This window comes from Callospermophilus lateralis, chromosome 14, assembly GCF_048772815.1.
Source record: "Callospermophilus lateralis isolate mCalLat2 chromosome 14, mCalLat2.hap1, whole genome shotgun sequence".
NCBI classification, from domain to species: Eukaryota; Metazoa; Chordata; class Mammalia; order Rodentia; family Sciuridae; genus Callospermophilus; species Callospermophilus lateralis.
The window spans coordinates 1468290-1480833 of NC_135318.1; positions in this window are offsets into that span (position 1 = coordinate 1468290).

Consider the following 12544-nt stretch of genomic DNA (forward strand, 5'->3'; position numbering starts at 1 on the left):
AGCAGAGAGAGACTCCACTCTCCAGATTCAAAATGTATACCCCATAGCCGCAACCCAGGGAGCCACTTCCTCCAGCCACAGCCCACCTGTCTCCAATCACCACGCAGCTGATCCCATCAGGGATTAATTAACTGATTAGGCTAAGACTTTCAATCATTTCTCCTCCGAACCTCCTTGTATTGTCTCACACGTGAGCTTTTGGGGACACCTCACGTCTGAACCATAACAACTCCCAAACTGGTGGTGCACCGAGAGTCGGTTCTTCCAGGCTGTGTCAGAAGTCCAGCTGCTGTGCCCTAGAAGGCCAGCATCTCAAAGCTCAGAGTGCAACGGTATTTGGATCTGGCCACCACTCCTCCCGGGTCTCCTCTGAGATGTCCTTCCACAGCCTGGATCTGCAGTGCCAGGACTTGCGAAAGCCGGGGAAGCTCCGGAAGCAGCCGCCAGCCTGCAACATAGACACGTGGGCGCGCACTGCCTCTGTGAGTGTGCTGGCCCTGCCCCTTCAAAGGCATTGCCCAGGTGGGCAGAGCATTCCCTGCTCTCTGGATACGGCCCCTGCACAGACTTGTTTCCTGTTTTCCCTGATGTCTTGGACCTGGGCACATCTGGCCGCACTACTTGGACCTCCAATACCCTCCTTCCTCTGCCCGGTTCCAGATTTGGGCTGTCGGAACAGGAAAGCCAGTGAGCATTCCCACAGTGCAGGGCTCAGGGCCAGACAGCTGCGGGACTGAGAGGAGAGGTCAGAGGACAGAATGTCCCAGGGTGACCTGCACGCCCCCCTGGCAGGGGTGTGACTGGGGCCTCAGTCACAGGGATGTGAAGCCCAGCGCCACGTGCCTTCCTGGGCAGGAAACACGGAGCTCCGCCCAGTTCCGTCGACCTCGCTGGAGCCCAAGTGCAGGGACAGACACAGACCTGCAAGACCCTGGGAGCGGAGGAGTGGGGCTGCCAGCCTTCCGTGCCGAGGGGAACCGTCCCTCCTGCGCCAGGGTGGGGAAGGGAGGGGGAGCAGCAGCCACCGCAGCGGGAGGGCCGGGTGGGCACCACCGAGCACACTCTTAAAGACAGCGCAGATGGAAAGTGTCTCTTTCAGAGCAGGGTCCACAGAAGTCCGTTACTGACCCTGGCTTGGTCCTGGTGGTGTCTCCCAGCCGGGGTACTCAGGAGCTCCGCAGCCGCAGGGAACAGACTGCAGGAGAGGGCGGGGCAGAGGAGCGGTGGCCACCGGAGAGGCGCCCAGGCGAGGCGCATGTGAGGAGGCACTGGGTGATGCACAGAGGCTCCAGTAGGAAAAGCTCTTTGCCACCGATGCTGGCCCAGGTCTGGCCTCACTGTGGCTCCAGCTGGCACCGTGGTAAGCGGGCACCAGGCCCGCCACAGCAGCCTGGGCTGGTGTTGCCAGGGGATTGCGTGCGTGGAGACACCGGCTCACGCTGTGTTAAAGCCCACGGCTGCGGGGTTCTCCACGGAGGGATGGGATCCAGGGAACTCAGGACATCCTGTGGAGACACAGCATGGGGAAGGGCGTGAGTGGCCCCTCGGGATGCTGTGCCCAGGCCTCCCTCTACAGGGCCTGGGGCCTGGCACTGGGAGGAATGAGAGGCCAGACTCAGGAGCCAAGTTTAGTGGCCAGGGCCAGGGTCAGGGCCAGGGTCAAGGCAGGGTCAGGGCAGGATCAGGGCAGGATCAGGGCCAGGGTCAGGGTCAGGGCCAGAGTCAGAGCCAGGGTCAGGGTCAGGTTCAGGGCAGGGCCAGGGTCAGGGCAGGGCCAGGGCCAGGGTCAGGCCAGGGTCAGGGCCAGGGTCAGGGCAGGGTCAGGGCAGGATCAGGGCAGGATCAGGGCCAGGGTCAGAGCCAGGGCCAGGGTCAGGGTCAGGGCAGGGCCAGGGTCAGGGTCAGGGTCAAGGCAGGGTCAGGGTCAGGGTCAGAGCCAGGGCCAGGGTCAGGGTCAGAGCCAGGGCCAGGGTCAGGGTCAGGGCAGGGCCAGGGTCAGGGCCAGGGTCAGAGCCAGGGCCAGGGTCAGGGTCAGAGCCAGGGCCAGGGTCAGGGTCAGGGCAGGGCCAGGGTCAGGGTCAGGGTCAGGGCAGGGCCAGGGTCAGGGTCAGGGCAGGGCCAGGGTCAGGGTCAGGGTCAGGGCAGGGCCAGGGTCAGGGTCAGGGTCAGGGTTAGGGCCAGGGTCAGGGCCAGGGCCAGGGTCAGGCCAGTGTCAGGCCAGGGTCAGGGCCAGGGTCAGGGCAGGGTCAGGGCAGGGTCAGGGCAGGATCAGGGCCAGGGTCAGAGCCAGGCCAGGGTCAGGGTCAGAGCCAGGGCCAGGGTCAGGGTCAGGGCAGGGCCAGGGTCAGGGTCAGGGTCAGGGTTAGGGCAGGGCCAGGGTCAGGGTCAGGGCAGGGCCAGGGTCAGGGTCAGGGCAGGGCCAGGGTCAGGGTCAGGGTCAGGGCAGGGCCAGGGTCAGGGCAGGGTCAGGGCAGAGTCAGGTCCAGAGTCAGGGCCAGGGCCAGGCCAGAGTCAGGGCCAGGGTCAGGGCCAGGGTCAGGACCAGGGTAAGGGCCAGGGCCAGGGCCAGGGTCAGGGTCAGGATCAGGGTTAGGGCAGGGTCAGGGCAGGGCCAGGGCCAGGGCAGGGTCAGGGCCAGGGTCAGGGCAGGGCCAGGACCAGGGTCAGGGCAGGGCCAGGGCCAGGGTCAGGGTCAGGGCCAGGGTCAGGGCAGGGCCAGGACCAGGGTCAGGGCCAGGGCCAGGGTCAGGGCCAGGGTCAGGGCCAGGGTCAGGGTCAGGGCCAGGGTCAGGGTCAGGGCAGGGCCAGGACCAGGGTCAGGGCCAGGGCAGGGTCAGGGCCAGGGTCAAGGCCAGGGTCAGGGCCAGGGTCAGGGTAGGGTCAGGGCCAGGGTCAGGGTCAGGGCCAGGGTCAGGGCCAGGGTCAGGGCAGGGTCAGGGCAGGATCAGGGCAGGATCAGGGCCAGGGTCAGAGCCAGGGCCAGGGTCAGGGTCAGAGCCAGGGCCAGGGTCAGGGTCAGAGCCAGGGCCAGGGTCAGGGTCAGGGTCAGGGTTAGGGCCAGGGTCAGGGCAGGGTCAGGTCCAGAGTCAGGGCCAGGGCCAGGGTCAGGGTCAGAGCCAGGGCCAGGGTCAGGGTCAGAGCCAGGGCCAGGGTCAGGGTCAGGGCCAGGGATAGGGCCAGGGTCAGGGTCAGGGCCAGGGTCAGGGTCAGGGCCAGGGTCAGGGTCAGGGCAGGGCCAGGGTCAGGGCCAGGGTCAGGGTAGGGTCAGGGCCAGGGTCAGGGCCAGGGTCAGGGTAGGGTCAGGGCCAGGGTCAGGGTCAGGGCCAGGGTCAGGGTCAGGGTCAGGGTCAGGGCCAGGACAGGGTCAGGGCCAGGGTCAGGGCAGGGCCAGGACCAGGGTCAGGGCCAGGGCCAGGGTCAGGGCCAGGGTCAGGGCAGGGCCAGGACCAGGGTCAGGGCCAGGGCCAGGGTCAGGGCCAGGGTCAGGGCCAGGGTCAGGGTCAGGGTCAGGGTCTGGGCCAGGGTCAGGGCCAGGGTCAGGGTCAGGGCCAGGGTCAGGGTCAGGGCTTGGCCAGGGTTAGGGTCAGGGCCAGGGTCAGGGTCAGGCAGGGTCAGGGCCAGAGTCAGGGCCAGGGCAGGGCAGGGTCAGGGTCAGTTCCAGGGTCAGGGTCAGGGCCAGGGCCAGGGTCAGGGTCAGGGCCAGGGTCAGGGTCAGGGCCAGGGCTAGGGTTAGGGTCAGGGCCAGGGCCAGGGCAGGGCAGGGTCAGGGCAGGGCCAGGGCCAGGACAGTAGTGACCGTGTGTGAGCCTGTGGTCCTGTGTGAGCAGCAGGCACTGGAGCCCTTCACAAGTCCAGGTTCCCTGATGCTCCAAAGTCTATCTGCTCCAAGGCTCAGTGCCCCCACCAGGACTCCCTCTCGTGTGACCTGCTTCTTTCAGGTAAAGCAACACGTAAACCTAATTAAACACGCTTATTGACTTAGCTAAATGTACTTATGCATATCCTTTCCAGGCCACCTACATAATGTGTGTGATTGGAAGGACATTTCCTTGTATTCTGAGTAGAGACTTGATTAGATCATAATTGCCGAGGACTTATTATTGTAGCCGGCTAAGCTCACTAATCTCCACAGCCTTCTCACAGAGGAGGAAACACGCGCTGGAGCAGGATGACAGAGGTAAAAGGACTGTCCAAGGCGGCAGGAGGGTGGGAATTACAGAAGAGAACTTCCTCATGCTCACAGGGAGGCTGCAAGCTCCCCCAGGCTGGGGTCCTGTCCTGCCTCTCCAGGCTTTCTGGGTGGTTGGCCAGGAAGGACAGAGTCTTCCTCACTTTTATCCCAATCGCTGGAACTAAGCAATGGAGTCCTTTCTCTGCTGGCCTTTGGCTGAGATTAAAGCTCCGAGGCAATCACTGGAAAGACTAAAATTAAACACCATTTGCATAAACCAGCTCAGTGCTCGCCAGCCCTGCTGCATAGCTGCGCAGTCCTGTCACGGACAGCCTGCCGAGTCCCGCCGTGGACAGCCTGCCGAGCCCCGCCTTCAGCAGAACAGGACAGTGCAGGGAAACGCATATCCACAGGGGCTCTAGGGCAGTGGGGGGTCACTGGAAGGAGGCTGGATCTCTGGACACAAAATTCCAAATAAAGACAGAATGATCTACCTCAAAGCCCACCCCGTGATTCAGAATTTGATCTTCAGAATGTGCACGTAGGCCTCTAAAGACACACTTAGTTAAATGAAGATGAGGTCATAGGCCCTTCATCCAACAGGACAGGTGTCCTGGTCAGGGAGAGGAGTATGTAGGCGCACAGGGAGATCGACGTGTGCAAAGGTAGTGACTGGGGAGCTGTTTCCAGAAGCCAGGGAGCACTAGAGATTGCTGACCAACAGCAGGAGCTGCAGGGAGTTCTGGGGCAGCTTCTCCTTACAGCCTCCAAAGGAACAACCTGGTCAACACCTGGGCCTCAGAGCTGGGCCTCCACCGCTCTAGAGGATAAGTGTCTACGGTTTTAAACTGCCCAGTTGATGGCCACGGCCCCTCAGCCCAGGAAGCCAGCACAGCCCTGAGTTCCCATGGTCTGCAGATCAGTGCATGGACCAGGTCCCCAGGGACGGCAGAGGGTGAGGGCGGAGGCAAGAGCAGGAAGGCGAGGGCCACCTCCGGGAGGCCTCCTCCTGTGTGGACAGTGAGCCCCAACCTCCCTCTGGAGGGAAACTGAGCCAGGGATTCGGGACTTTGGAAAGGGCCAGGAGAAGCAGAAGAGTGACTTCGCCGTGGCAGAGGCGGGCACGAGGACCTGCCTTTGACTCCAGGGCAGAGAAGTGATGCTGGAGGTGGGCGCTCCCAGAGTGCCCACCGGCACCCTCTGCACCCAGCAGCTCCACAGCAGACCTCAGGTCCACATGAGACCCTGTTCACGCTCCCTGGGGTGGGTCCTTGTTAAATGCAGAGTCTGTCCCGTCCCGAGGCTGTGGCACGTGACAGCACCCTCGGGAGGCAGGGGCAGCTTCGTCACTGGCCATGAACGGCAAGATGACCACAGTGAGTCCAGGAGGGCAGCTGTCTCAGTCATGTGATGACAGTCACACTAATGACAATAAAGGCTAACAGGTACTAGGTGCCACAGAGGCACAGTGTGACTCTCTGCGGTTCCCGCATCATTAACTTGGAAGCCGTGTGGCCTGGTTATGTCCTCCCTTTACTGAGTGGAAGACAGGTCACTGAGTTTAAGAACCTGCTCCCCGTAGTAGTGGCAGAGCTGGAGTTTGAGCCCAGCAACCTGCAGGGTGCGTGCCCTCTGCCAGGGCTCAGACCCGCAGGCCCACCTCATATGCAACAACCCTGCCTGGCACTCTCCCCGTCCTGCTCAGAGCTCTTCAGGAGAACACAGTGGATCGTGGACAGGCTCAGGCAGAAAAAGACAGATGCCCCTTGTGATTATCATGGTGGCCCCGCCGACCTCCACAGCAGGAGATACCCAGGAAGCCCCCGTCTTCTGGGAACTCACAGGTGCACCGGTCAGTAAACCAGGGAAGATGGCGGTGGCCAGCGGGGCCAGCCCTCTGGAAGGACAGAGCAGCTAGATAGAAAAGGCTACCTGTCTAGACCCAGACGGATGTGCCCAACTGGTGTCGACAGCGGGGGGCACCTGGGGGAGAAAGAGCTCTTCCAATAGACGGTGCGCTTAGACACGCATCCGTCTGAATCTCACACCTTCACAAAATGACCTCAAGGGGACTGCCAATCAAGATATTTGTGTAAAACTATAAAATTTTGTAAAGAAAAGTATTGGAGAAAATCTGAAATCTAGGCCTGGGCAAAGCATTCTTAGATACACTCCACAAAATGGAAATTCGCTGAGTTGAATCTCATCAGAATTGAAAGCTTTTGCTTTGAGAAATACCCTGTTAAGGGGATGAGAAGACCAGGGACAGATGGGAGGACGAATTTGTAAATCACATCTGACAAAGGACCAGTATCTAAAATATAAAAAGAACTTTCAAAATTCAACAGTAAAAGAAGAAACAATCCAATTAGAAAGTGGGCACGTGAACAAAAGCTCACAGGTGGAAACGCACACGGCCCAGATGAGCCGGGAGAAGCGCAGCGTGACTCCCCCGAGACCGACACACAGCTGCTGGAGTGGCTGAGACTGGGAAAAACAGACACCAGGCGTTGGTGAGGATGCGGGAAACGGGGTGCTTCCTGCACGGCTGGTCGGGTGCGCAGCACTGCGGCCACTCTGAGCTGGAAACGGCTTGGTGGTTCCTAAAGGAGGTGAACTTGTGACCACCAGACGACCCGGCAGTTTCTCTCCAGAGATTTCCCCCTTAAGAAATGGAGACTTGTGGGTTGGATTGGGCTCCCTTCAAAGAAATCCTGGCTCTTGCTTCCTATAGACATGGCTGCAACTGGGAATAGGTCTTTGAAGATGTAGCCAAGTCGAGGTCAGGTCACACTGGCTCAGTGGGACTGGTAGGCATGCAGGACAGGCGAGAACCTCAGGGGTCAGAGGCGGAGACTGGAGGTCGCAGCAACAGAGAATGCCGAGGGTCGCAGGCAGCACCAGAGCTTGGAAAGGGCATAGAAGCCTGGCCCAGAACCCCCCGCAGGAGCCACCCCGTCTACACCTGCCAACGTGGCAGCTTCCAGCCCCCAGAGCTGGGGAGAGCCCAGTTCTTCTGTGTGAGGCCCCCGAGCAGCCCAGGAAGAAACCACCTCAGGACGCCACGGTGGTCTTTGAGCTCAGGCCCCTGCTGCACACCTCTGTGGGGTTGTTGCATTTTCTGTGCACAAGGCTGGAAACAATCTCAAATGCATGCGCTGCACATGGCTTGTGTGTCTTGTTCTTTCATTCTCCAACATGACTTAGCCTGAGCTCAGACCAGGGCCATGTGCCCTCCTGGGTGCTGGCCTGTAGCAGTGTACCACACAGACATCGCTCCTGCCCTGTGAAACACATCCTAGTGCGGAAGGAGCACAATAGCAAGTGCACAAACCATGCAGCCCAGGGCATGGCAAGCAGAGTTGGGGACTGCCCACTGTGGCACTGGGGGCCAGGTAGGGCAAGCCACCCTGGCAGGGTCAGGATCTGAGGGGACAGGAGGCTGACAAGGAGCCACTCAGGCAAGAGGGGGATTTAAAAGCCCTTGAATAGGAATGAGCCTGGAGAGAGAAGGGAGAGTGGAGCCCAGGAGGAAGAAGGAGAGCAACACAACGGGAGTCCCCGAGTCCCCAGTGAGAGGCCGTCCCTCAACACAGCCGCTGCACTGAGGAGACGCCCTGAGCCGTCCCCTGAGGAACCCCAAGGCAGCACAGTCTTCAGTCACGTCTCAGAGGCATCCCCGAGGCCGACCCAGTACCTGAAGCCACGTCTCGGACATGGCTTACTGACAGAGTGTGCTGTCGCTCCTTCCTGTAGCGACTGACTCCTGAGCTGCAGGAATCACTGGGGATGGGCGGGACCGGGGACAGCTACGGTGTCCAGAGAGATCCAGAGGAAGGCCAGGCGGCCACCAGGGCCTGGCGGGCCAGGGTAAGGACTGGGGATTTTATTCCAAGTGGGAGAGAAGAGCATTAGGAGGACTTTAAGAGGAGCGCTGATGGGAAGTAATCTGCATTTTAAGGAGAATTTGAGTTCCCACAGAGAACAGAGAGGAGACCGCTGGGGGCTGCTCCAGGAGCCCAGGGCCAGCTGATGGTGGTCAGAGGTGACAGTGGGGCTGTGCCTGGAGGGAAGTGGCCAGAGCTGGGCTGTGTCTACAAGTGGGGCCAGCAGAACTAACTTCACATGGAGAAGAGACCAGGGGAAAAATGGTTTCTTCGTTTCCAACCAGATACTCGGTGGATAATGGTGCCAAAAGCCCAGATGTAGGAAATGGGGGCAGGTTGAGCAGGCGGTCAGGCATGCCATGGACGCTGGTGGAGAGACACTGGGCACTCAGTGCACGAGACCTGGGAGAAGCTGGGTGACCGCACCTGGGGACTGTCAGCAACAACGTCCAGGCAGTCAGGGGCCAAGATGCCCTCCGAGGATTCCTCACAGAGGGGACGGTGGGAGCCCAGCACAGAGATGGAGACGGGCACAGTGAGTCCAGGGGAGCAGGGATGGTGGGGAGAGCCCAGGACAGAAGCCACCAACACAGGAGCCTCATCTAGGGGCCCGAGGGGTAAGGGCCACGAAACCACTGAGCTCACGAGAACAGTTAGACGGCACTGTCTCTGATTAAAAATAGCCAACGCCCCACAAGTTTTAAATTGTCGTATCAAATGATTATGTGCCATAAAACAAAGAAGTGTATTTTAATTGTGTGGATTTTGTTAATCTTAAAACTCAGATGATATAGCATAATTTATGGGGCAATTTATTTGATAGTATCATGAATTAATCAAAGAATTATAAAATATTTGTGATTTTCTTAAATTTAGGAATTCTATTGTAATTGCCCTTGAAAAATCATTACACAGAAAAAGAAGTTTAAAATGTGATCAGGGTTTGGCCAGGAGAGATAAAGTGGTCGGAAATCGATGATATTTTTAATATGTCATTAAATTTCAAATAGCCCCAAAGAATTTATGAATAAGAAAAGTTGAGAATGTACACAGAAGAAAAAGGGGGGCACAGACAGGGTACAGGTCAAGACCAGGAGGAACACGACCCTCACGCCGGCTGCCCCTTCCAGCGCCTTGTTGTTCACATTTCCTCCAGGAGGCACATCATCCAGAGGGACGCTTCCTGCAGCTCCTCCTGCCCAGCCTGGCCCGGTGCCTCTGCTGTCTTCGTCCACGCAGAATCAGGGCCCACTCCGGCTCTCACGGCAGCCACAGCCTGCCCTGGATCCTGCTCCCGGTCGCCTGTCTGCCCAGAAGCCAGCCCCACTCGGCACATCCAGGCCCTCGACCCTGTGGCTGGCCACCCTCCTGGGCACCCGGAGCAGTCCTGACCTCAGCAGTGCAGGCCTCTGCTCAGTCCCCCTCACCTCCTCATGTCCCGCTGTCCCCTACAGTCCCCCCCACTGTCCTCACCTTCTCCTGCCTTTGCCTAGGGCCCTGCACATGACTCTAAGGCACCCGCGTGACAGGCCTTTCCTTCTTCCCACCTGTGCAGACAAAGTGACCCTTCCAGAGAGATCATCCCGGCGGTCACTTCTCCTCGCGAAGCCATCCCCACTCCCAGTGCCCAGAACAGGGGTCAGGGACCCTTTTGGAGAAAGAGCCAGAGCACGATACCTTAGGCTTTGCAGGTGGCCTGGGCTCCGTGGTGGCTGCCTGACCCTGCTGCTGTGGGAGGGAGGACAGTGGACAGCCGTCTGGTGTGCTCCCACGAAGCCTCATCTACCAAGAGGCTGTGAGCTGGCCCTGGCTCAGGGTCACTGTCTGCCCACCCCAGCCTGAGGACATGGTCTCCTCTTCCCCTCACCGTGCATGAGGCACTGACTGCATGCCCTGGCTATGGGTGACGGCCACTGACCAGCTGCACGTCAGGGGAACTGTGTGTGTACATGAGAAATCTCGTCGCTCTTGCTGTAAACCTAAACTGCTCTAAAAGTATTTTTTTTAAAAAAAATCTCTCCAATGTCATGTTACTCCTGCCTCCTAGGCCTCTGTGTGTGACATTCCTGCATCAAATAATTTCCCCCCTTTTCCTGGGTTCTAATTTTCCATCTCTGCCCCCCCATCCCGCCCTTCTACTCTGAGCCTATGAAGCCGAGCTCACACGTCACAGGGGCACAGCTGGGCGATGCCTGGGCGATGCCCGGGAGGCATCTGGGAATCCCGGGGGATGGGGCAGAGGGAAGGGGTGGGGAAGGTTGTGAGGTGGTGCAGGGGACATAGGGCCATTCTGAGGGCATTATTGATGCTGCCCCTGATGGGCAGCTGGACTGGTTGTCAGGAAGTGTCCAGTGGAGAAGGTGCATGCCCCAGAGTTGGTGGCTTCCCACGCAGGTGCCCGAGTGTGTCCTGGGCTCACTCGGATTTCCAAGGAGGCACGAGAGCACAATGGAGGAAGAGTCCTTCAGAGGAAGCCACAGGGCGGGGCGGGTCGGTGTGTGTGCTGGAGCCACCCGCCCCCCTCAGTCAACCCCTGACTCACCAGGGCCACACGTGACCACGTCTGCATGGACAAGCGGCAGTGCCCAGAACACTTGGGGCGGCAGGAGTGAGCCGTGTGCTGCTGCAAGGGCTGGCCATGTCCCTGCTGGACCTCTCCTAGAATTCTCTCCACCTGGCCAGCCCTCCCACGGTCCCGTCAGTTCTTGCCTCGCAGGGTGACCGAGGACTTCTTGCCTGGGGGGTCTGGGCCCGGGGTCACCTTGCCTTTGCAATGGTTACTGGGATTTCTGGCTCACAACCATGACCTGGTCTTGAAGCACCTGCGGAGCTCCCCAAGGCCCAGGGACGACTCCATAGCCCCCCTGGGCAGCAGTGGCCTTTGCTCCTAAGGATGATCAGTCAGCCACTCTGCCAACGAGGTGATCCTCCTTCTCCTGCGGGTCTGATGAGGAAAGTCAAAGTGACCAGGCAGCCGGCGCTGCTTCCGTTTCCACAGAGTCCTTGTTCTGTCCACTGACGGGGAAAAACTGCACGCGAGGACCCAGTGCCTAAAACGCAGCAGAGCGTGGACCGAGGGCTAGAACACGTCTTCAGGGAGCCCAGGGCAAGGTCCAGGGAGAGGCCTGCGGCTCACCCCTGGGCCCAGACCTCTGGTCCTCGTTACCGCACTCACCCCTGCTTCACGCGCCCACGTTCTGGAGGACAGGTCTTACTGCTGCAGGGGCCACCCTGAGCTGGAGGCTTAGATGACCCTTCACAGGTCCTTCCAGCACCTAGTTAGGCTCCCTGGTTCCAGGCCGCGCATTGCGAGTCACATGTCAGTCATCAGCACATGGCTGTACCACCCCCACCCAAGATCAGCACCCGGTCTGACCCACATGCTGTGAGATCTGCTTTGGTTAATCAGACTTTCCAGAACCCAGTGGAGCTCTGTGGACACAAGAGGCAATCCCCACTGGAGGCCATTGTCACCCCCACGAGGTAGAAGAGGCCAAGACACTACCACACATGGGTTCTTAAGGGCTGGCTCCGTGTCAAGGGCTCAGTGTGCACCCTGACCTGGATCGCTGACCATGTGCCCATTATAGTCTCTTGACCGGCCTTGGGGGGTCTTCTGCACAGCTCCAACCTGATGTCACGGGTGCCCACTTGGGACTGCCTAGTAGCATACCAAGCAGAGTCCAGCTTGCACCTTTGATTCAGTTGCCTGTCCAGCTGCTCCAGACGGAACCCTGTGCAGCATGCTTTCTGTTAGGGGTTCCCATGAGACACCAGGACCACACGGCAGGAGCCCACCCCAGGTCCCCTCCTGCCTTCCCCTAGACCAGCTGTCTCCCTTTCCAGGGTTCCTGTCCAGCCAAGCTGACCCTGCCCAGGGGTCCTTGGCCATCTGTGCCTCACACAACTCCTCCCTTCACCAAATGACCCCTGGACTGCTCAGCATGCTGCCCCTGGGAAGGCTGTCATTTAGGCGGCCTTGAGTGGCGCAGCAGTGCTCAGCTGAGCGGCCTGTCTGCACCAAGCCCGCAGGAGCTCTTCTGTTGTTGGTTGCACAGACCTGGATGAAGCCCTCGGTGAGTTGACAGAGGAGGCATTGCACTGGAGCACTGGCCTGGGGATGGACCCAGGTCTGTTGAATCACTCTAGTCCCTGGACCCACCAGGGCCTCATCCCAAAGGTATGAGTTGATGAATGGCTGCTGCACCTGCTGTTTCCTCATGACTTGGTGCATCTGGCAAAGCCCAGTCACAAAGGAAAGCTCTAGCCAGATGGTCAACCCATGTCCCATGGTGAGGCCCTCAGTTTACGCTTGAGCTCAGGAACCTGCTAAGAGCTTTTTTCAAATGGCAAACAGTGCCTGGCACAAGATACATGGCTCTGTTTGGGACATCTGGGTGTCAGGCTGTGACTGCCCTGCTGGAGCTTGTGAGACTCTGCCTGCCACTCTGTGTCCGGTCTCATTGGATCTGCTGGTCACGTGGCT